The 25,072-nt window shown below is 38.9% G+C and overlaps 1 protein-coding gene across 1 annotated transcript in view; it reads right to left on the bottom strand.

The window, feature by feature from the left end:
- The window catches only part of BLID (BH3-like motif containing, cell death inducer), an 84,933-nt gene that overhangs the window by 34,689 nt on the left and 25,172 nt on the right, over positions 1–25,072 (bottom strand).

Below are 25,072 nucleotides of genomic sequence, written 5' to 3'. Positions count from 1 at the left end.
AAAAGATGTCTATAAATGTGTATATCTGGGAGAAGGCACCTAAAGTGGGAGGAGAATATGCATGTTCATTTTTATTTTTATTTTTACAATTTTATATAAAGCTAAATTTTTATTTCACCAGATGGATTACAGGAAAGTCTATTATTTCTCAGCTTCCCAGACATGACACTTTGCTTTCTATCCCTAAAATATGTACTAACTTCTGACCTAATAATCTACACCGTAAACAGAGCAACATGCCCTGCCCCCTTACCCAGAAGTCAGTTTGTCTTCAACCTCAACCTCCTAGAGCCCATCCTTGAAGGCAGAAGTGAGCAGATCACACCCTTTGTAACATCAAAGTAGCAAGACGAATGTCTTCCCCTTAGTGTTACGCTTTTATTTTAGAACCCCACCAAGAACTGTATATCGATTCGCTTAACTAACAATGTACGGCAATCTTGGCCCTTGGTTTCTGAAGATGTTTTGGAGCAAAAAACTGCAAGTGCAGCAGAGGAGTGAGGGAGGGGCAGGCACAAACTGGAAACACCAACAGCCGAATACCGAAATGACTCAAAAGCAGAGAGCAGAGAGATGTTTGAGAGCATAGAGTTCAACAGTGGTAGTTCCTAAGGGATCAAGTGGGTTACGTGCAGAAAACTGTGCAAAAGGCTAAAAAGGAAGAAGTGGTTGTGACACGTTTTGTTCTTACAGTAATTTACTTGCATGGAAGATTTCCAGCACTTTTATTTGGCCATTTTACCCTATTTTCTCTCTTGCTCTTGCATGTGGTATCGACATGCCCAGATGACTTCTGCCCAGCGTGGGCATACTCAGCGTAAGCACAGGCAGGTGCTGGGTGAATGTCTGGTTATTAGGTCAGGAGCCTAATAACAGGATCCTCTCTAACGGCTGATTAATGGGGCTTCAAGTTAATATCTTTTCATTTTCTGTTTTGTTTTTTTTTTGTGGGTGTAGCGAGCCTATAAATTGAGCATTTGTTGAAAGAAAAAAGTAGAATGTTCCATTTAGGTAGATAGTTTTGTCAGAATATTTGCTGATGACTAAAGAATACAATAGCCAAGATTTCATTCCTATGACTCAGTGGCCAACCTCCATTTCCAAGATTTTCAGAACCACGTATACCATTTACTACATCTTAAGTGGATCTGCAAAGGTTAAGCTATCCTTGGTTCAATCAGAAACAGTGTTTATCATTTTGCTATCATCTACGCATGGCCCAGGAAAGCACGCCGCTGAAACCTGCTAAGTAAGCAGCCAGGTCCTGACAGCTAGTGATCTAACAGTTCTGCCACACCACAAAGCTCCTACCTGAATGTAGCACCCCACAGACACCCTTCTCTCTATGCTAATGGCTGACAACTCAGCCAGGCTCTCAGCTAAGAGTTACTCTTTTCTGTCATCAACATTAAGTAACCCAGCAAGAAGGCCAACCCCACCTTAAACAGGATTTCTCTTCCCAAACCCTTTGCTTCTGTCTACTGAGCCATCAATTTAAAATGTGGGAGTTATCTCTGACTTACCTTTCCAGCCAACCCACTTTTAGTTACAAAGTCCTATTGCTCTTCTGTGAAATATGTGTCTTTTATCTGTTCCTTCCTCTCCTCTTCTCACTGTTGTCCTTGTCTTAAGCTCTCTGCCTCCTCACCTCCTGCATAACTCCAGGAATTTCCCTACTAGCTTCCCTCTCCACTCCGATTTCTTCTCACTCCAATCCATCTGGAGTTCCATTAACAGAATATTCTGCTTTAAATTTTGCTTTCCTTTTGCTATTCCCTAGCCCCAAATCTTCCCTTGTAACTTACCCCATGCCATTTCATGTCTATAAGACCACGCATGTGAGAAAGCTCTATAAATGGTATGACAGAATTATTGTCATTAGCAATAGCGACTCTTACTGGCTTTTAGGATATGACGTGATAGACCCCATCTCCCTCAAAGTAGAACCTGATTTGAAATTGCAGGCTGACATGCTACCTGGGGCTCCTGCCAGGTCAGGCTAGGCACTGTCCATGACCAATCCTGATCTTTCCTCCCACGCATTCCCTCCGGAGGGAGACAAGGGAGCTGAATCAGAGTGCAGGCGGGAGATTTTTATATTGCAAAATGACCAGACATATGCGGTTTGCCCAAGAGCTCTGTTCTTGACCCTGTCTTGTTTATTTTATTAAAGCCTTGGATGAAAATAGATTATATTCCTATCAAATCTACAGATATTGAAAGGAGCGGGTGGAAATAAAAGCTATGCCAGACAACAAGATCAAAGTTCAAAGAGAACTCCAACTAGAGGTCAAAATGAAGAGCACAAAATATGACAGGAATAAATAAGTTTTGAATGCTAGTTTCAAAACTCCAACTGAACTGGGTCAGTGAGACCACACATGACAATTACTTTAAAATATTTCCAGGGAAGGAGATCAAGGTGATGGTGAGGGTGTGAGGCATAGGGTAGGAGGGAATGTATTATTTATAAGGGAACTGCAAACCACGCCAACAGTTTGACTTTCAAAATAACCAAAGCAACCATAGGTTGTATTAATAGAATTATGGTGTCTAGAACAAGGGAGAGGATAACTACATGGTGTCTCCACTGGTTGGACAGCCTGGAATATTTTCAGTTCTGGTTGCCATGTCAATTAATTGACAGATACGTGAAGAACTGTGAAGAATCTAGAAATCACATAGAGTATATAGCTTTATTCATGTTTAAATTGAAAGGAAGACATTAAGAAAGGATGTAATGTTTATACTCTAAGGACCATCCTAAGAAGAGAAGGAGTAGAATTATTCTTTGAAGCAAAGAAAGAAAGAACTAGACCCTGGGTAAGGTTTGCAGGAGGTAAATTTTAGCACAATAGGAAAAATAATTTTTCTATCAATAAGAGACATAAATTAATAGAATAAGATGTCTTGAGAAATTGACTTCTTGTGACAAAAAAATACTAAAGTATAGACTGAGTGACATCATCACAGGAACTATTTTTGGTATTCCTGACAGAAAGTCCAACTAGATAACCTGAAAGTTATCTTCTTTTCATCAGTAAGGTGTGATATTGCTCCCCCACACCTAAAATACTCTCTCCTTTGGTCTCTATACAACACTGACCATATTTGCTCTCCATTCATAGACATGTCCATCTTTCTCACTAGACTGGGAGTTGCTTGAAGGTAGGGATTCTGTTTTTTATTTGTACATTCCAGGCTTCTAGACAGTTCTCAAGGAGCTAGGGCACTCAATATACTTCACTGAATTAACTGAATTATAATTATTTTATGTTACATCATTTTTCAACCAACTGAATCATATTATAATTCTTTTACGTTATTTTTCCTACCTAGAAAAATTCTATCTACCCTTCAGAGTTCAGCATGAGCCCCCATTTTCCACAGGAAGCCTTCCTACTCATGCCAATAGCTTTTATATTCCGTGGCACACAATTTGCCACAATGTAGCTCTCTATGTCTTTCTTTCCTTGCACTGTGTTGTTTAAGGTGTGCCATACCTATCTCCCCACTGGACTGACAGTTCTGAGTGAAATACAATTTAAAAATTATGCCAACTACTTATCACTGTGCTAAGCATTGAACTGATTAGTGATAATTTGCTGGCTGACTAACTGAAAAGTAATGTTACAGAAGATTTTAACATTAAAAAAATCATCTTGTACTTACTAAAAGGAGAAAAATATTAACTTTATGGTAGAGAAATGTGTCAAACGTTATCTTAACCAAGTGATCAAAGTTAACATCGTTGGCCAAGAATATATTTACACCATTGACCCTGATATGATGTCATAATCTCTTCTGTGGTATTCTTGCCAAAAATCAGTGTTTTCAATCTAATCATGAGAAAACATGAGGGACCATGTACAAAATATCTGACCAGTAGCACTCTTTAGAAGTGTCAGGGTCAGGGAAGACAAAGAAAGACTGAAGAACTGTTACAGATGGAAAGACACTGAGGAAACATGGTGCTAAGTTGGGATCCTGATAGGACCTTGGGCCCCAAAAAAGCATATGAAAGAGAAAAGGTAAGAAATTCTAACACAGTCTATAGATTAGATAGTAGTATTATTATAACAAGGTTGATTTCCTGGTTTTAGTAATTGCACTGTGGTCATGAAGATGTTAACATCAGGGAAAACCTAGACAAACGCTGCACTGTTTTGTAGCTTGTCTGTAAGTCTAAAATTAACTTCAAAATAAAAATTTAAATCAGCCATAGTTTGGTTTTCATCAACCACTTAACAAAAGGACAGTGCCTATGCAAAGTTCATATGCTTTTAAGACGAAATGGCTATTAGTGATAAAGAACTTGAGTGAGGGTCCAGACAGCTAAGAATGGCTGCCTTCAACCAAAACACACACGTTAATTCTCCTTATTTGCAGTAGTCATGTTCTATAGAGTTACCACAAACACTGAATTAGTGAATACTGAAGAATTACTCATAGGGGAAATACAGGGTTAGCTTTCTGCAAGCCTCTCGTCATATTTTCATCAACTGATCAATACATAATCTTGATTTCTGTGTGTTTCTGCTTCAAGACACCTTATTTAAAACATGTTGTTGATTCATTAACATTGAACTCACAGCCAGCAACACTATAACTCATGCTTATTTAACACATGCTTTTTCTCCATAAAGCTTTTTGTGAGTAGGAGCCTAGACAGTACTGCAGCATTACGCATACAGGACATTTTAAACAGTGAAGCCATTGATAAGCAGAGAAAAATGCAAAAAAATGTGGCACTAAGTAGATATATAAAAATTCATAAAGTTTCTCTTAATTTGAGTAGTTGATATACAATATTATATTGGTTTCAGGTGTATAACTCAGTGACTCAACAATTCCATATATTGCCAAATGCTCACCGTGAGAAGTATGGTCACCGGCTGTCCCCATACAGTTATTACAGTATGAACAACTATATTCCCTACGGTGCACTTTCATCCCTGTGATTGATTTCATTTATAATTGGAAGTTTGTCCCTCTTTATCCACTTTACCTATGTCAACCAACCACTCACCCCCCTTCCATGGCAACCACCCATTTGCTGTCTTTGTTTAACGGGTCTATTTCTGGGTTTTTAAATTCATTTTATTTTGTAGGTTCCATATTGCAGTGAAATGATAGGGCATTTGTCTTCACCTGAGTTATTTCACTTAGCATAATACCCTCTAGGTCCATTCATGGTGTCACAAATGGCAAGCTTTCTTTCTTTTTTATTGTTATTATTCCATCATACATATATATATATATATATATATATATATATATATATATATATATATATATATATATATATATATACACCACATCTTCTTTATCCGTTCATCTTTTGTTGAACACTTAGGTTGTGTCCATATCTTGGCTATTTAAACAATGCTGTGATAAACATAGGGTGCATATAAAAGACACAGTATGAGAGCTGAAACAAGAAGGCAGAGGGTTGCCTTGCTCGACCTCAGCTGGGAACTTGTATGTTGGGCAACACAAGGTTTTCAATGCTCTGTGCATGTCTACAAATTACCACAAAAACACTGCCAGTACTAATTTGGGCTCACAAATAAATAAATAAATTTTAATGAGTTGGTGAATTTGCAGATAGGGAATTCATAAATAATGAGGATCAATAAACTTTAAGCCTGTTCAATGATTGCAAATGTACAGTGAAAAAGAATAAGCATATTTGCATTCATAGTGATCAGCTGAATTCTTGAAAAATTAGGGAGCAACAATTCTCCAATAATCAGAACCCGGCAGAAGAAGTGGGGCTCCTTGACTAAGCCTTGCCCAATTTTTATATCAGTTTTCTTAGATGTGGAAACAGTTCCTGGAAATTGTCTCTGAACTTTCATTCAGTTTTGGGGGTGTTTTAGTTGTATAATTTAGTTCTATCACAGATTACCATCTTTTCCCCACCCTGTCTACATTGAGAGCCTTTCTAGTACCATGGCCTCATCTAGTTTAATGATGCACATGGATACAAACTGAATTTCATCATTATTCAGAACTGCTTCCCCCTCAAGAAATTCCCTCTTCATTATCACATATCCACTCCATTTGTCTATTGTATCTATTCAGTTTCTCTTTGTGAAATTCCTACATGTTCCCCCAGCTAATCACTCTGTTCTAGCTGGATTTAAACTTTATTTAGTTGGTAAAACATATGAAGTCATTTCAATGATGCTGTCACTAGCACTCCAGGATCTGTTATCTCTTGACCTTTTACATCTTTTCATTTTCCAAACTATGATCTTGAGTAATCACCATTTGTTTCCTCTGTACCTTTCCTGGTCTGCCAACTATTTCCGCAAAAATTCACAAGACCTTACTGTTTAAATCCAAAATAAATTAATTCACTTAATCAACCTTCAACAAGTCTTATTCATCTACTGTTGACTCCCAATTGCACAGACAGAATCTTCCAAATACCCTTCCTTTCTACACACAATGCCAACACTCTAGTTCAGACTGATACGTAGGGCACCTGAGTCTACAGTAATAAGTTCTTAACTAGTCTCCCCACATCCTGTCCTGTCCACTTTATAAGCTAATTAATCATCCTAAAGTAGAGAGTTAATCAACCTACATGCTCCCCATAGCTGCCTGGCGAGATTCCAAACACCTTTACATGGCATTTACATCCCTCTGTGAGCTGATTTCAGGTTACTTGTAAAGTCTTTTCTTCTATTAAGCTTATTTGCATACTAGGTCTAAGCTCAAATGGACTATTTCTGTTTTTAAGCAGATCCTACTTCTCGCTAATCAAGCTTCTTCTTTACATCTTTCCCTTTATCATGCCCCCAATCTGTCCCTCAAAATTTTACCCTTTCTTCAAGCCCCATCTCAAAATACATCTTTTCCACAAAGCCCCTCTGATTCTACAATTGGAAATGGCATCTTCCTGGGACTAGCACTTTGGAATTTTATTTACTGCATTTGTGTTTGTAAAGTAATTATTTTGTAATTATTTTATTCTCCTCACTACATTTCAAGGTAGTGAAACTGACAGCAGGAAATATTATATCTAGTTTGCATTCACCCCAGCACCTATAAATGCTCTTTAAAATACTACTTTGTAACTGAATGAACAAATGTGGTGTATATATATATATATATATATATATATACACATATGTGTATTATATATGTATATTCCTAATATGGGTATATGCATATTTGTAATATATATATAATATAATCTATGTATAATAGAAAAGATTGAATAAAGTACAACACACTGTTAATGGCCCATATTATTGATAGACTAAAACTTGAAATAGACATAGGGGAAAAGAGAATCAAAGATGAGTTAAATTTGCAATTATCTGATACAGTGGTATGAAATTGATTAGAAAAACTGATGAGTGGTTAACATTAACTCTTTAGGCAGGGTTGTACTAAAATCCTTCCAGAGAGTTTTCTATATTTCACTCCTGGGGTTCAAAAATAAAAGATAACACAAGAATAAATGTATTCAATGAATTCTTAACTTGAACAGGCATTGCTAGACACAGTGAACCCTGTAGTAGCACATGGCTTCATTTGAAGGGCTTTTTAATTTTGATTACATGAAAAAAGTAACTCGGTATTTATCATCTGTTAGTCCATTCACACAGTGAATACTAATGAAACATATCACCATCATTACTATCACTACCACCACCGGTATAAAATATATTCCTTAGTTAAAAAAAAAAAGACTTCAGAACCTACATGAGCTATGTAGCTCAGTAGGAAGCCACAACTGTGGAAGCAGTAACATCAAAGCAAAGCCATTCATCATCTCCATGACCGTGATGGTTTTATTTACACTTGGGATAACAGTGCAGGAAAGGGTATATCAGCAGAGATCTCTTCTGCAGTAAATTTTGTCCCATTGCAGGGAAATTGCATGAAATCGCTCCAAAATCAAAATTAGGTAATGAATGAAATTTAGTCAATTCTCTTCTGATAAGCAATAAATATTTCTCTCTGCGCTTATTCTGTGTATCTGTAGTCTAATGAACGCGTTAATTTCTGGGAACCACCAACACCCTCAGGAAACTATCAACACCACGTGTCAGTTGCACCCTACTTTCCCTTGGCTATTAAACCTATTTCTGAGTCAATCTCGTCCACTGAACCGGGAAGATATGAAGACATCCTAGGTGTTCCAGAACACCATACAGACCTTAAATGTGGGGTACCAATGTCAGCTGAGTTCCCCATTTCATCAACCACAGGCCTATCAAATATTGTGCACTGAGAGAAAATTTGGAGCAAATGAACCAACCCTTCCTAAGCCACTAGTCTGGGTCAGCCTGGGAATCAAAAGATGATTAAAATGATGTCCATTACCACAAAGAATTCATAAACACAGCCAGTGAAACAGATATGTATAAACTCTTACGCTTTGCTGGCTTTTTTGAACAAAGTATCATGTGAGCACAAAAGAAAGCTGCCTGGGGGTGGTGACTTTTGAGCTAGCCTTTTGAGCTAGTCAAAACAAACTGAGCCATGTATCACAGTCCAAGCAGGAATCTATATTTTAGGATAATTTCAAAGCATGAGTTATGAAATAATTGAGATTAATGATAAGTCATAGGCAGCGTGTGTGATGAGACACTAAACTGGGGTAATTTAGTAAACTGAGCTACATTCACGTGGGTGGTATTCTCACCTAAACCATGATTGCATGATGATGAATATACACTACATATCATATTGAATTTATGGTGAGAAGTGACCCTGAGAGATGTCTTCACTTGATGTGGAGAGGTTTGGGAGTGACTTACTAGAGTTTTTAGTAAATATTACAAGAGAGCCATAGAAAAATTAACATCGTTTAAGAAATGCTTTAGGTTAAAGATCAGCAATATAATCAATGGTGCAGTGCACTAGATTGTCAGAAAGCAATGCATTGTATTTATATGGCCTTTTTCCTCAGTGCTGAAATAGGAGGGGTTTCCAAATGATAAATCAAGACTCCAAAAGCAGAAAGCACAAAATAAATGATAGATCATCAAGTTGCCAGATGGAATTCATCACTACCACCATTTTCATTAGAAAGGTTCAGCATCCAGACACCTCCTCTGAAAGTAAAGAATGGACTGAAGTTTACTGAATTGTCTTAGAACCACAATCCATGAATAATACGGCAGTTTTGCTATCTTTCATAATAGGTATACCTCAACCGCATTCTTCTAACTTGTATATACTAGACTAGTTGGGTCAGTAATCAACTGACAAGCCCTAAACCCTCTGAATGTGGGAGAATATTGACTGTCCCTGTATTTATTTTAAAGGAGGCCTGATGCTGGGTATGGAGCTCCAAGACTTGATTAAAAAAATTTTTAAATCAACAACACTGGAACAGTTTTGACTTTTAGCCCCAGATAGACAATTTAAAGTATTACCTGATATGGAAAGCATAAACTGCTTGTATAACAAAGAAAAAAAAGAGTCTTTAAAATGTTGTCCTTGCCAACACAGTCCTGAGGAAACAATATTTTTAATAAAACACTGAGATTCCTCCCAATGCTTCATTTATCTAGATAAATGTAGCTCAAGGCACAAAAACACATTCTTAATAAAGTTGAAAAACACAGTGATTATGCTTTATTTATCATGCTTTTATTTCTCTAGCAAATTTTGTTTTTCTATTATTCCCAACATTTTTAATTTCCTATGTGCCTGGGATAGAATGTGAAATTAAAGCATCAATTAAACCAGATCTCCATTGAACAGATTCCTTGATAAGTATGGCAAAGGTTTACTGATTTAACAGGACAACATGTATATAACTCGCAGGTGGCATAACACTCCTGGGGAATTCGGACACCTAAAATCTGCATATTGCAATGCTGGTGGGGAACTAGAGACAATGTTTATGATTTTAATTTACTTTCCTATTTAGAAAAAATAGTAGAAGTCACTTGAGTCACCCTGGCTCACTTTCCTTAGCATTAGTCATACTGCATTTCCTTAAGCCTGTGAGTGTGTTTCTATGTAAATAAACTATGTAGTTCACTTGGGGATAAAAGTCACAGTATTTAGAGATTATAAAGACCTATTAGATCATCCGGTCTGGCCACAGAGATAGTCCCCAGATAGGGAACGTAACTGTTGATCTTTGCCAAGAGGCCAAGAAGAAACAGTTGGCAAAAAATATTTTCCATGCCTTTTTTGTTTTAACTTATCTAATAGTGCTTTGGTGGACTCCCCAAGGGGACTAGTAAAATCATCATTAAACAGTTTCACTTATCAGGGAGGCACAAAGCTTAATTTATCTGAGTTGACAACGTTCCAACTGCCTCCATTGGTTGAACAAATGATCTTGTTTGCAAAACACGAACAGTAAGGGATCTGCTCTTTGAACTAGCCAGGCAGTTTGCTATCAGTAAAGAAAGTCCAAACCAAGTTCTTCCTAACTTTCTCCTAATCTGTTTTCACAAGTTTCAGAGCAATTAGGTATTAAAACACTGACTGATTTACCCAAAGTAGGAAATGAATACAGTAAGCTAACAACTTACTACTTTACGAACCAGAGTTGTTCATTTCCATTTGCTATGATTGGGAGTAATTTTGAAATTTAAAGTATGGAGAGGGCTGGCATTATGGTAAAAGTCAAAGAACAAATCACCAATATGAACCCCAGAGAAATAGTGAAGATATCGATTCCAGCAACTATTCCCTCTACCCTGTTTAAATCATATTCCAACCACACTGTGCATGTTCCTTCTACCCAGATTATATTCGGAAAACTGCCAAAAGTACTAAAAGGTGAAAGGCATATAAGTAAATGTATTTTACCAAGAGCACAAATAGGAAAAACTAGCAATTAGTAGAGGATGAGTTCGTAATGTGAAAGGAAAATCAGATCTAGACATTTTAAATAGAATTATTTCTCATCTACTGAACACACATCAACGAAACACATGAACTAAGTCTATTTTAAACAAGTCAGAATTTCCAGACTAGGTATGATTTTTGTGTGTCATGTGAGATGATATTAGAAATGCTGTAGAGAAAAAAATAATATAGTCCTTGGCTTCTTGAAATCTACACCCCAAGTCAAGAGTTTACATTCCATTTAAGCCTATAACAAATTTGAGGATTTCAGAGACCAGTAAGGCTCTACACATGCACGAGCATGCACAGTGAGCTAAGCCCTTTGCAGGTTCTGTAAAGAATTATAAAGGAGGTATTAGATATGGTTCCTGCCCTTCCAGAACTTACAGTATTATGGAAAAGATAAATATCTACACCCCCATCCCTCATCTCCCTCACCAGATGGAAAGCGAGTGACTGATTTCTGTTATCTAACTTGTGTTAACTTTAGCTAGAAAATAACACACAGGAAAATAGCACAGTCAGATGGAGAAACTGAGGGGCATTTAGTGAAATAATTATTTGCAAAGACTGGGTAGAGTTAGGAAGGGCCAAAAAGGAATGGTCAAGGGTCCAACAGGGGAAGTCATTACACACCCAGCCCAAGAAGGAAGGAGAGGAAGAAATTTTCAGGAGCAAGAGTGAGAACTAGAACTGTAAGAGGGGGCCACCACCCTCAGCAGGGAATGAGGCCAGGCCAACCTCACTGCCTGCAGGGAGAGGGTCAGGGCCCTCAAGCATCCTCACCCTGCTTCCCCACTTTCCCTTTGGTCTCCTCCTGCAGGTGCCTCCCTAGGGCCAAGTATATTCAGGAGCCAGAGGCCAAAGGGATTGTGGAGGCAGCCCGTGAAGGTCAGCCTCTGAGAGCCCAGAGTGGGATGGGAAAAGGCGGAGGGAAGGCAGCAAACAGACGACAGGACTGGCGACATTTAAAGCCACACAAGTTGACAGGACAATGTGTGCGCTGTATTCAGAACTAATATTTTGGTAGATTGGTTAAGAGTAGTGTTTAATTTTGGCACTTTTCCATTAGATGAGATCACAGTCAAAATTAAATGAGTCTCCACCTTAAACCAGAGAACATCAATGGTAAAATCTAGTTTAACCAGTATTCTGCCAAGCTCTGGTCTGTAATTGGTACGTCTACATGTTGCCTAACAATACAACATAAATGTAGCTTTATAATGCTGATCTTGAGGCATACAGGATTCTGAACAACTTGTAAGTCTTAAATATTACACTGTATTTAGAACAATTTAGCTTTACACAGAATGTAGTATATTCTGAACTGGTCATTCATACGTCTTGTATATGGCAGTTTTGTTAAAAAAACGGTATCGGCTGACCAGAAAACCTGCCTCTTGGCCATGGAAGGTAATAATAAGTTTACTCTCCTCCCCAAAAATGTTTACCTCCCATAAATTCATTTTGTACTTTTCTGCTCAGTCTCTGGGGATATATTCTCCTTGAATTATACTTGATTTAATATATGGTTTACATATTGGTTCCAGTATATCAGCAGCACTTCATTACTCAATAATAAGCTACAAATAGATTACAAGACTGTTAAACCTTCAGAGGATTCAGAACACCCACCAGGAGTGCCACACTTACGTTCGGAAGTCGCTTCTTAGCAGTTGACTAAGAAGCGGCGTGTTGCGGTGACACAGCAGCCTCACCACAGGGCGTGATCTGCCCCAATTTGGAATTCAAGTTATGATTTGAATTCTATACATTTTATTCAAGTTTAAAAATGGCAACCACAGAACACTTGGGCCCTTATTCATGAAACAATGAGTCATTCTGGGATTCCTTTCCCTCTTGGCTGGACTTGATGAACTTTTATACATGAAATGTGGCTGCCCTTGATGCAACTGAATCGACAATTAAGTAGGAGATTGTGGTGCATCAGACTGGTTTGGAAACATGTCTAAAAATTTCCAGCTCAATGTAAAAGCTGAACACAAATCCTCAGTCTTCCCCTTTACCTTCCGCCAAAGCCGGTATAGTCATTGGTCAGAATTAAGTGCTAATCAATAATGGAAACACCCCAGATGTTGCAATGACTATATATAACATAGAATCATTGATAATTACTTGGTACATATGAACTGTGCATATAACCCCTCAAATGGATTCCTTGCTCCCCAATTTTTTAACACAAGGTAAAAAAAAAAGACTTATTTTTGAACTGTTGAGGGTCCTCATCGCAAGGAAAAAACATTGTTTTTGTTTCCCTTCTTTTGTGGGTCTATATGAGATGCTGGAAGCTAGCAAAATTCACTGCAGTGATCATACCACAATATATGTAAGTCAAACCAGTTTGCTCTATGCCTTAAACTTATATAGTGATGTGTATCAATCATATGTCAATAAAACTGGAAAAAGAAAAGTTCTATAGGAAAAAGAAGTATCCTTGACTAACATTTCCCTGTGGGACACTCTCAAGTGAATGGATAATAAGACCACAAATATATGTTTGCATATGATCTTTCTATGACCATACAAAACAGTCTACTTTCAGGTCATTTTCAAGTGAAATCTCAGCATCACTATAATGTAAAATTTTTTTTCCCTTGGTTCCCTTTCATAAATACACGGGTTCACAATCTCTTTATATCCGAAGCACACAAGAGAAAGGTAACAATGCACAAAAGTAGGGCTATGTCATCATGTATCTTTCGGCCACATTTTAGAAAATACCCCAGAAAGTCTTTATGCTTATGGAAAGGGTCCTGTTTCTCTGAATTTGTACCTTGAAAGGTTAGCTCTCACTTCCCCCTGTCAGCACTGGAACTATTTACTAAGGAGGAGACAGAATCCTTTCTCTAGAGGAGTCTCAAGCCATATCAAGCACGACGCTAGCATGAACTTCTCCCCTCCTCCATCCTTCCTAACGCACCGTATAGAGAGGGCTCTCATGTTGTAAAGATGTCATATATATTTTCTCTTCACTCAAAGCTTCCTGAATAAAGAGAGATCTATTTGTCTCCATGGTGTTTTCACCATTAACAGTATCAGAGCTACAGGAACACAATGGGAGATGTGTTTTCCGTTAACCTCTTGACTCGGAGATGTCCTGATGCTAAACGTTATTGCATTTTGCATTAGCACGCAACAGTGGGAGTTCTGTGACTGATGTAAAAGGGTTGAGAAGGGCCGCAGAAGCTCTCGTGTGCTCCAGGCTGCAGTTGGCAGTGGAGCACGAAGCGCATAATTTTTGTTTTGAAAGAGCACAAACAGGTACTGGGGAAGGAGGTAGTGAATTTCACATGCGCTCCCCCTGTTCACCACTGAGATAGATCATCTCTGCTGTAAAATTATTTTCAGTGCTTTAACATACCCTGTCCACAGACATTAACTAGGCAGAAATTAATTTACTTTTACTTTTCTTTATTACCCCGGTGATCTGCAAACCCTGGAAGGAACAAGGGGCTTAAAATTTACTGTTTCCTCAGGCTAGTTTTTTCCACCGCCTTAATGTGGCCTTTAGGTGCCCGTAGCTTGTAGTGGTAACAGTTACTTCAAATCGTTCTTACCATTCTGCTCATGTGCTTTTGACGGTACAGGGCTAGAACCGGGAATATCTCCTCCCTCTGGGGTATGGAGACTGGTTAAGTAAGATTCCAGTCACTGCTATCTAAGATTCCTGAATGACAGTCCCAGAATTGAGGAATATTTTATACTTTGGGTACTTCAAAATTTATCAGGTTCTAGTCCATGGGTTTACATATTTGGACACTGGCATTCAGAAAGTTTGAAAGATCTGAGTATTGCAGAACCAGCTTTGTTACCTGCACCTGTGGCCCCAGCTGGATTCTCTTTTCATGCACTATTCGAGGGGGGGTGTGGTGTGTGTGGAATGAATGATCGTTGTAATACGAAGATCTTTAGAACTACAGCCAATGTCACATGCCCCTATTTCTAAAGCACAACTTTCAGAGGGATGAATCTCAGGGGTCCATATCAGCAAAAGGAACTGAGTTAGTTCTAAAAACTAAGCTGTGACTGCAATTAAAGGGAGAACTTTCTCTACTTATCTAAAGATGGGCACTGTCTTCAAATGTTTTACCCTCTGCATAATGGCTGGACATCCTGGAATTTAAAAGCATTTGGTTATGTAGAACTTTGCTACCCAAGAGTGCATTCTACACATCACCCTGACTTAAGAGCTGGTTAGAAATGCAGAATTTCAGGCTCGGTCCAGATGCACTGAATCCGAGTCTGCATTTTAACATTTGGAAATATAACTATTTTAGAAATACAGACTATTAAAGACCACCAGAGGTTGGTCTTACTCAGAAAACAAGCCTTTCGGAGGGGCTAGAATTTGGAGGGCCAGAGATAAGAGGAGAATAGTACAGGGAGACAAGCCCAGAAATAGTAATGAGGCAGGGTGTTATTCGATGTGCAGTCAAAGCTTGCACCAAGTATTTAGAAAGTGCAAATTGGTTGAATTAAGAAAACCTTGGTTTCTTCGAGCGTACAGGGTCTTCAGAAAGCTCAGAGAAGACAATGAGCCGAAGTCAGCTTTGTTAGATTAGTATTTGTCTTTACAGGAATGTTTTTGGAAGTGCATACTTACCCAGTACAAGAAGGGGATTAATTGTGTTATCACATACTAGTTAAATGTCATTAATAATAGACCAAGTCCAAAAGAATCTAGTGCATGCAAATCAAGAAAATACAGATGACCTCTCTTCAGAAAAGTTTATAAGCTCACTATTCTCACTGTCCAGGGCCTCTTTAAATTGCACCAGCAAAACATTCCTTAACTGATGAATGTCACGATGCCAGTACCATGTTTATATTTTGAAGCTTGTGAGTGTGCTAGAAACTAGCTGGATTAATTCAAAAAAGTACAGTAACATTTCTATCACCCATACAGATATTACAATTTTTTAAATATTAAAAATGTAGCATGCTGTGACTTTTTTTTTTCCTTTTTAAATCCTAAGATTAATTCTCAGAAGAGACTATGGTTATTTGTATTAATGGAATATTTGGGATTTCTGGGACTAAGAATGATAGTCAGCCATTCTAAAAGGAAAGAGGGCATTATTTAAACTCTGGTAGATGCAGCCTTATTAGCTCTCAGTAGAAACTCAATCATGACAGTCAGTCATCAGCAGCAGGACCCCAAACATTACTTTGCCCTTGGGAACCTTGGCTGTGTGAAACCACTCAAGTTTATGCCACTGAAAAGGAGAGGTCCTTATTGTCTTATACAAGAAGATAACCTGATTGTTTTTTAAAAAAGCTTTATGAATGCATAAACAGCACAAGTAGGTCCTTACATGTCAAGTGGTTACAGATGTTCAATACACCAACTCTTATCCAACACAGATACAGGTATAACTGCGTTTCATGTCAAACTCATAATAAATGTGACAAAGCTATGACAATGTCTTCTATCATAAGGCCAAAGACCTTTCTGAAGAATGGATGCATGAGCTAAGAAATTAAGAGAGCACGGGAGCCTTAGAGTCTTGTGTCCAGTTCTGCTGTAGATTTTAAGGGTGGCCTAAAACTAACACTAAACCTTTCGCTGTGCTTTATCATCAAACTGGGGCTAGTTATCCTTGACCTCTTAGTAATTTAACAGCCACTATGATTCACCATTAAAATATTTGGACATGGAATCAAAATGGTGACAGAGCAAGAGAGAGAGAGAGCATGCACTGTAGCTAGAAGCTGCAAAACCATTCTCTTTACGTATGTTGCGTATTAAATGCCAGAAAACAATAAAATGGATTAAATAACTTCCTTGAGTACCTTCTATCCTTTTTTCATTTTCTACTGAAGAGTGTCTGGGCTTAGAGCAACCCCATGCTAGCCAACAGTCGTGGATTGTAATGCCAGTCTGCCACTCAGGCAAAGGGTCCATCATTCATGACATGGTCATCACCATGAAATGACCAAGCCTTATATTCTGATTCAATCAACCCCCCTATTATTACCACCCCAGTCTCTTGGCATTTTCCCACAGATGTTGGCTGAAGCATACCTCATTAACAGGGACCCAAGTAACATTCAAATGGAGACCAGCTTAGCCTAAATTCCAAAACGTGAACTCACAAACATGGCACTTGATCTTGGGAGTTCCTTAGGAGGGAGGGTACATGATTTCCAATTTAGTGGAATCCGAGCAAGTGCAAAGGGATTGCAAAAATGGCCCCAATTTGTCATGACTCCCTGAGTTCAGGCCCTTTGCCAAGAAACCGTGTCGTGCCTCCCACCCTGGCTCCAGGCTGAGTCATGCAACTTCCTTTGATCCATGAGGTATCAGCAGACATAAAGCAGTCAGAAGCTCACAAAACCTTAAGCCACTCGGCCCATCATCCTTCTTCTTGCTCCGCTGCTTTTACCATACGAATGTGTTGGAACGAACCTGTTGGGGGATGTGCCCTACGGAACAGAACTGAACTGCCCCCATCATCTTCATGACCCCCACCTCTTACAGCTGACAGTCAGGATGAATGTGACCAGCCAAGACCAGAAAACTGAGCAGCCTAAATCGCTGGTCCACAGACTCATGGGCTACCTGCGCTTCTTTAGGCCACTGAGGTTTTGTGCTGTTTCTTATGCAGCATTATCATGGCAATGGATAACTGATACACTGAACCCCTCGGTGTCTCACATTTTTGGCAAAACAAAAATTCAACCCAAAAATCCAAAGAAACAGAACATGAAAATAGAGCATGGGGACAAGATTTAAACAAAACCTGCATCCTAAAATGCCAGTAAAATAACTGGTACCCAATCTTACCTTTCATAGGCTTTCCTTAGGGAAAAAAAGGCCTGGAGGTATCATGATCGTTCTCGGCATGTTGCTTTGTGCAAGACCCAAGGAAAGCTAGGAGGCTGTACAGTTATCTCCCTTGATGTAATTCTAAACTATACAACCTACTACCTCAACCTGGGAACATGCAGTCACAATGGCTGGAAAGCTACCATTTCTTAAGCAATGAAATTACACGTTAGTCTTATAATGGTTCTTTGTGCTGTCACTTATTTGGGCCATTCATAAGAGACAACATGTCAAAGGCTCTGACAGTTAAGAAAATAACACTAGAACCTAGGCCTGAGATTATCAGCCAGACAAGAAGGGAGGAAACGCTTGGGATTGGTCTTCTTGAAATTATTTGTGTCTGAAAATTATGGCAATGTTATATAATGGCAGTAGTTCTGATCAATGTCATGCCCTCTGGTATCTGTTAACAGAATACAAAAACAGACCAATATTTAAACTTGGATAATTGTAAAAAGGATTAGGAAAACAAATGTTTCCCCGGCGAAACTCAAAAATGGGAGTCTCTTAAGGGTCAGTAAAGAAGGGGAAAAAAATAGCTGGAGCCAAAACATGGTGAAAGATATAGAAAACAGGACTCTAAGCAAAGTGGAGACAAACAAATAACAGAGAAGCTATGCCGAACATTCACTCAACAGTACTTACATATATAGTACATAATTCATATATGGATTGTGTCCTTTCCAGAGTTGACTGTACCAGCTCTTTCTCCTAAAGTCTGTCTCCAACAGTTTATTTAGCAATGTGAAAAAATGTGACTGTATTTTTTTCAGATGGCCACCTCTTCTCATTGCTTAGCTAGACTGGTTCTTCCTGCTTAAGGCTATTGCACAAAGGGGCTGGGCCGAGTCTGTAGAGATGGAGGAGTGTCTGAGCACACAGGGATAGAAAAGCCACAGTTCTGTGGTGCTCACTGTATTCAAAGGATGAGTCCAAATGCTGTAGAGCTGGTGTTTCTTTATGTTACTCCACTGACCTGGGGGGGGGGACCATCTTTCCAATTTTTCCAGCCCTATTCCCTCATGCACACCCCATGGAGTGGGGCTGCATTTTTAAGGACACTGCTTCCATTGGATCAATGCTACCTGGTTTGGGGGAAAGACTGGGAAGTTGGTTTTACCAAGCAAATTCCCATTCATCCTTCAGGTCTCAACTCAGTAAGTTCCTCTGATTATCTCATAACTTCATATACACACTTCTAATTTACCCTAACACCACTATAGCTTGTCTGTCCCCTCCACTAGACCCTAAACTATTTGAAGATGGGGCTGTGTACTCAACATTGCAAACCTAGTCCCATCTGCATGCCTAGTACCTGGCAACTGGTAGAGGCTTATAATATGTTTGTTGAATGAAAACAAAAAAATGTATGAATGAATGGATAAAGTGGGAGTGTAAATGAGCCTAAAGTTAAGGACCAGTTGATTTTTATTTTTATGTCAGGTCTCTTGTTCTTCCACTTACACTGGAACTTCAGTCATAGTAAGATGGATTTGGTACCCAGATACCAGAGGCGGGGGGTGGCGGGAGGGACACAGAAAGGCTAAATTCAAACTTGGCAAGTTTGCCTTAAATCCATGGTTTCATATGGAAATTCAAGGAGACTGCCTCTGGATATTCACTTATATGTAAGATTTAATAGTCCCTGAGACACAAAAAGGAAGTGTAATTAATTTTCTTTCCTTTGCATTTGAATTTCTTACATTTCCCTGATTCTATAAACAGCATATAACCCTTATGAATGGCACGTAAGGCAGTGGAGGGGCAAATAAGAGTGAGCAGAAGACACAACAAAGGGGATAAGTTCCAACATACTGGAATGCGGATATCTTGCCCTAAACATGTATCTTAAAGAGCTTTTAAATATCTGCAAATGGAAAAATTCATCTTTCTCCATGTATATTCTTCTTCCGGGGTCAAAGAGAAAAAGATGTTGCTCTTAGAATACTAATGGTTTTCAATAGCCTGCTCTTTTGATTGTGTGAATTCCCTTGTTTATTGACACTGATTTTAGCCCATTATCATGTATTAGTGCAATTATGGCTCATTACATAATTAGTGTAAATATTTGTAGGCAAGCAATAACAACATGCAATTATGATATGGATGATGTCATAAAAACTCTTCCTGAAAAGAGGAAGAACAAAATAAGTAGCATTTATAGGAGAATAGTAGTTATATATCTTTAGATATACAGATACCATTGTACTCTTTAACTTTAAAAAAAAATACATTCCAGAGGTATTCTGAATACATGTAAGCAGATGCTCAGCCTATTGAGGTTGTAAGTGCTCTAAGCAGCGAGCTCCCCAAATGAAGTAAGTAAGAATCTCAGACGATGCTGTGAGTGTCGGGTATTACGGAAAAGCAGGGACACTCCATTAGTGAACATAGGCTGTATCAAGTAGGTATTTGAAATTTAGACAAATGATGATTAAAACTTGTGAGTTCCTAAAATATGTGCTGGTATGACAGACACACAATCCTGCAAAAGGGTTCCTGTGCAGATAAGCAGTTTTTTGAAGCCAGAGTCATTTCTTTGCCCCCTTAGCAAAGTACTAAACACACAGTGACTATTCATGTAAGTTTGTTGAATGAATGAGTCTTAAATTTTGTCTAGCCATATGACTACACCAAAAGAAAAAAAGTGGCTTTATTCCAACTCATACTTTATTGAGCATCATATTAGGTATCATTAAATCTTTGAAATTTTTGAAGTATCATTCATATTGACTTGTCTGTAAAATCTGAGCACAATTACAGGCATAACAAGTTTTTAAATCTTATTGAGAGAGGCTAGGTGACATTTGATGAGGTTAAATACTATAATCAGCAGACAAGTGTCCGTAGGATATAATAAATATTGGGGAATTCATTGGTAAGCACATTGGAAAATAAGAAATCATATTGACTTAAAATTTAAAGTTAATTCTATCCTACATATACCATTTTCTTCCCATGTAGAAAAATCCATTTATTAATTTTGGAATACAAACAAGAAATTATTTCACAACTAAATACCATCTCCCCTCTCCCACCCAAACACTGGCGATGATGAGGGGTGAATTGCTCTATCAAAAGCAATTCTTGGGATAAGAATTAGTTTTCTCTGTTTAAAAGAAACTAAATATAAGCTATATCCTGGTGACAACTTAATAAATATATTTTGATAGTGATATCTGGGAATTTTAATGACACCAGTTTATTTTATACCTATTCTCTCTACACCTCCATGTAATAATGACTACTGAAATAAATTTTTAGAGTCTTTCTGGGGAACACTTGAAATTGTTTTACTTTTTACAGCTTCCTGTAGAATATTTGGTCCACTCTAAGGGAGTCCTGAAGGAATAATTAGTATCTACAGAACCCTTCCTTCGTGAGCATGGAAGAAGGGGAAAATACTGAATTTCATCATCATGTAAAATATTTAATATCCTGTTTCTCGTGGCCAGTGGCCAGGGACTTTGGGCTTTTCACTAGAATATTTTCTAGCCAGATGACTAAAATAATATCTTAGGTCTTCTAGAAACTTTGAAAAAACTGACTGCTCTGTGTAATCTTTTGTCTTGGGGTAATGGGTTTTTAGAAACCTCTTTAAAAGAAACAACCTGGCAGTCACCCCCTGGCCAACGGGCAGCCCTTCCCTTGTCCCTCTGCAGGGAGCACAAGCAGCTCAGTGACTCCTTGGATTCATGAACCCCACTGGGCTCACGGGCAGCGTGCTTAACAGGAGGTGACAGGAATGGTGAGTGGAGATGTGATTTTTACCTTTATCAAACATGTGTTTATCCAGGAAAGGTACAAGTTTAATTTGCTAGCAGCTTATCCAATCTAAGTCAACCACTTCAAAGAAGCATGTAAAACCAGCTAAGTAGATTGTTTGCTTAATGGGTGATAAAGGCCTTGGGCAAACAATTATACATGATTCACACCGAAGGGGAGAGTATTTCTCTTCTGGATGTAACATTCTATCACTCCATAACACAGCAATGATTTCTTAGCAAGCTGGAAGTTGAGATCTACAGACAACACTCCTCAATGCTATAGAGAGTTAAGCAAAGAAAATGCATATACACGATACCCTCTGGGAGTAGCTTTTGCAGGACTCAATAATCTTCCCTTTAAACATGTGTGATCTTCATCGGCCTTCCTAATTCCTACACACACAGTTTCATTTTAATGTACTTGCCGGAGAAAGGTTTAGCTATCCCTGAACAGTGTGGCCCCTAAGAGGAGATGAGATAGCTTTTAACAAAACAAAATGTATCCGTTTGAATTTTGCTGATGTTAACCACTGCTTCATATGGGCTCTTGTTGAAAGAAGAGGCTGCACACACGCACACACATACAAATCTGAAGGCGATTCCTGCGACTATGTTTGACCAGACGGAATGTGGACGCTTAAAAGTTATCCCAATCTGATCAAGTGTCCACCCTAGGTTCTGTTTACAGACTCTTCAGCTCACGTTGTTGGAATGAGACAAATATAGCCAGTTTTGCTTTGATCTGCTGTCAGTTTGGCTTTCCAATCCCCGCACAACAGTGACATTTAAGAGGCAAGGGGATAAAATTATTTTCATTCCAGCCTTTTAAACATGATGAAGACATGAAATGACTTGGGCCAAGTATGAAGTTGGACCTACACAGGCTCTTTCTTTTTCATAAAAAAAACCTTCTTTTTCTTACAGTGCTGGTTATTTACAGAAGTATCACTAGGTATGTACGTACAGTCCCCTCATTAATCTTATTTTTAAAGATAAGGACTGATCTTGGGGAACGATGGCTGATGGGGAATTGCTACAAGGCACAGTTCCAATCAAGGGGAGATGAATTTTGCGAACAAGTTCCTGTCAGTTTCCAAAAAGGATCATAACTTTGAAAACAATTAGTCAGGCTTACAGAAAACAAAACAAACCCTTGTTTCTGTGTCTGTTAACTCATCATTCAACAGTAGGTTGTCTGAGTCACCCCAAAAATGCTTATTGCCTCACCTGCAAAAGCCAGTCTCGGAATCTGAAGCTGAGAATAGACTTGAGTGATACGGAAATTGAGGGCAAGCCTGTCAAGTACTCGTTGGAGAACCTCATCCATTTCAGAACAAACGGCCTCTCTCCTCCACAGCAACCCTTCCTTCCATTTTTTCCACTCTTAAAGGAAACCAAGGGGAAGAGGGTGGCGGGGGAGGGAGTGGGTGGGGATAAAGGCGTTTGAAGTGGATAAAGGATATTGAAGGGCTATTGGCATACAGGCAAAGCCCGCGGTCTGTGAGATCGCCTAACAGACACATACCTATAGACACAAGCTTGTGTGGACTATCACCACAAGTTCGGATCTACGGGTTTGTGGCAACAGGCCTTAGTATCTTCTCTCGTTTAGGGGTTTGACAATTCTGAAAATAAAATGTTAAAGCCATTAGTCCAACCAAGATTCTGCCATTGTATTGTTTCATGCGAGAAATCAAAAGACTGTGTCCTGCTCTTAAAAGGGCAAAAGTTAGACAGCATCTTTTATGTTCTCTCCCACATACCTCCCTCTGTTGTCACTTCCTCCACAAATGCAGGGGGCTCTGGGTAAACCTCATCATTTTACTGCTTAGTATTATGGAAGACTCGTTATTCACGGACCTTAACATACAGTCTGGGCAAAGTGACATCAGTACTGCAAATAAGCACGATAAAGGTTATTCTTCAACTTGTGGGCAGGAGAGAATGAGAGACAGAGAAAGAGAAAGAAGAGAAAGACCAAATGCAAATTCATTCCTTTAAACACCTGTAATCCCATAAAAAATAGCAGTGAAATTTCCTTTTCTAATGTGCATTCAGGAAAACAACTGGAATAAGCCAGCAAGCATCACAATAGGCTTATGAATATTTTCTGGAAACTATCCTAGAGGAGATTCCTGGTTATATTAAACTGGAAGGTTCATTTTTCAGGAAATGTTTGTATTTTTGTTTCCACTCCACTCCACCTTCACCCCAACCCCCACCCCCATTTATTGGTCCAAACACCAATGCTGAGCAAGTTCAGAAATATTTTATAAAATTTGACCCAGAGAAGGAATTGTGTCATTGCCCGCCCCCACCCCCCACCCCCCTGCACCCACACACAAAACTGTTCAAGGATGTGGGGATAAATCTGTTTCAGAGGCTTTCTTGTAAAAGGATTTTAAGTGTCAACATCATCCTTCCTTCAAAACCCGTGTTCTGCATGTAAGAATGGAGCATTCAAAAAAATGAATCACCATTAATGGCTCCTTTTGTGAATCTGATTGAAGACACAGTCTTAACTATAAGCATTTCAAGGACAGACGATGAAAAGCCAAAGAACCCCTTTCCTAGATATTGGGAAAAACATATGCTTCCATCCCTTAGCAGGGCCTAAAAAGAGACCTTTTTGATTCTGTTAGCAAAGTCTATAGATCCTGGCTCTCAAAACAAATGCTCTCTCGTGCCTCAACATGGGACTACTCGCTCCTTTCTCAAAAATCTGGGAGGCTCTAATAACAAAAAAGACAGAACTGAATTTGGGCATTACTCAAGAAGAAAAGTAAGTCCTTTTGTACACAAGGTAAAAGGGGAAAGCAAACAACAGGACACCTACAGTAGGGCAAATAGAGATGCAACCATTCATAGACACTTCATTGTCTGCCTGTTTCATTGTGACTGAGCTGGCGGTATGATTACTGGGAGCCTCTAGATACTGTGAAGGTTGCCAGAAACAGAATTTAGTTGCAGCTCCGTGGCTTGACTTCTAGATCCAAAGAATCAGCCATCCAAGTGCAAGTAGGATCCAAACCAGTCCCCTCAAAATGGCCTTTGTTTCATTTTATTTAAAAATGTCGAGCTTTCTGACAAAGGGCATGGAGCTTTGAACGATAGGCACGTTGAACACCGTTAAGGATGCTGGCACTCCTGTGACCCAGGCAGGAGCTCTTATTAAGGAGGAAGGGAATCGGTCCCGGCTCCCAAAGTGACGAGAATTGTTATCACCGTGTTTATTAAAAAGATATGAGGCAGTATTTGTCAGCTATGAATGAAGATCTGTCAAAGGGTAACACTTAGTCATTCAAGCAGCACCACCTTCATAACTTTGTACCCCTGAAGTCCATGGAAATGAGCTCAAAACTGTGTTTCAATTGGGGGCACCTCTGTATCTTTTTCCTTTTTTTTCTTTTGGCAAACACAGGACAGGGAGAAGTTTTTCATTCCAAATGGTTTTTAGTGTTAGCTTCCAAACACTCACAGTTTTCATTTTAGAAAATACGAGAGAAAGCAGAAGTTGCCTAGGCTGCAGAAAAAATAGAAAGTCAGATACTGACCTAGTAGAAGAATGCTTTGTTTGGTAGTAGTTATTCTCCCCCAAATATTAATTGATTACCAC

Source organism: Manis javanica, chromosome 6, assembly GCF_040802235.1.
Source record: "Manis javanica isolate MJ-LG chromosome 6, MJ_LKY, whole genome shotgun sequence".
Classification (NCBI taxonomy): domain Eukaryota; kingdom Metazoa; phylum Chordata; class Mammalia; order Pholidota; family Manidae; genus Manis; species Manis javanica.
This window is presented reverse-complemented; position numbering and strand designations above follow the sequence as displayed.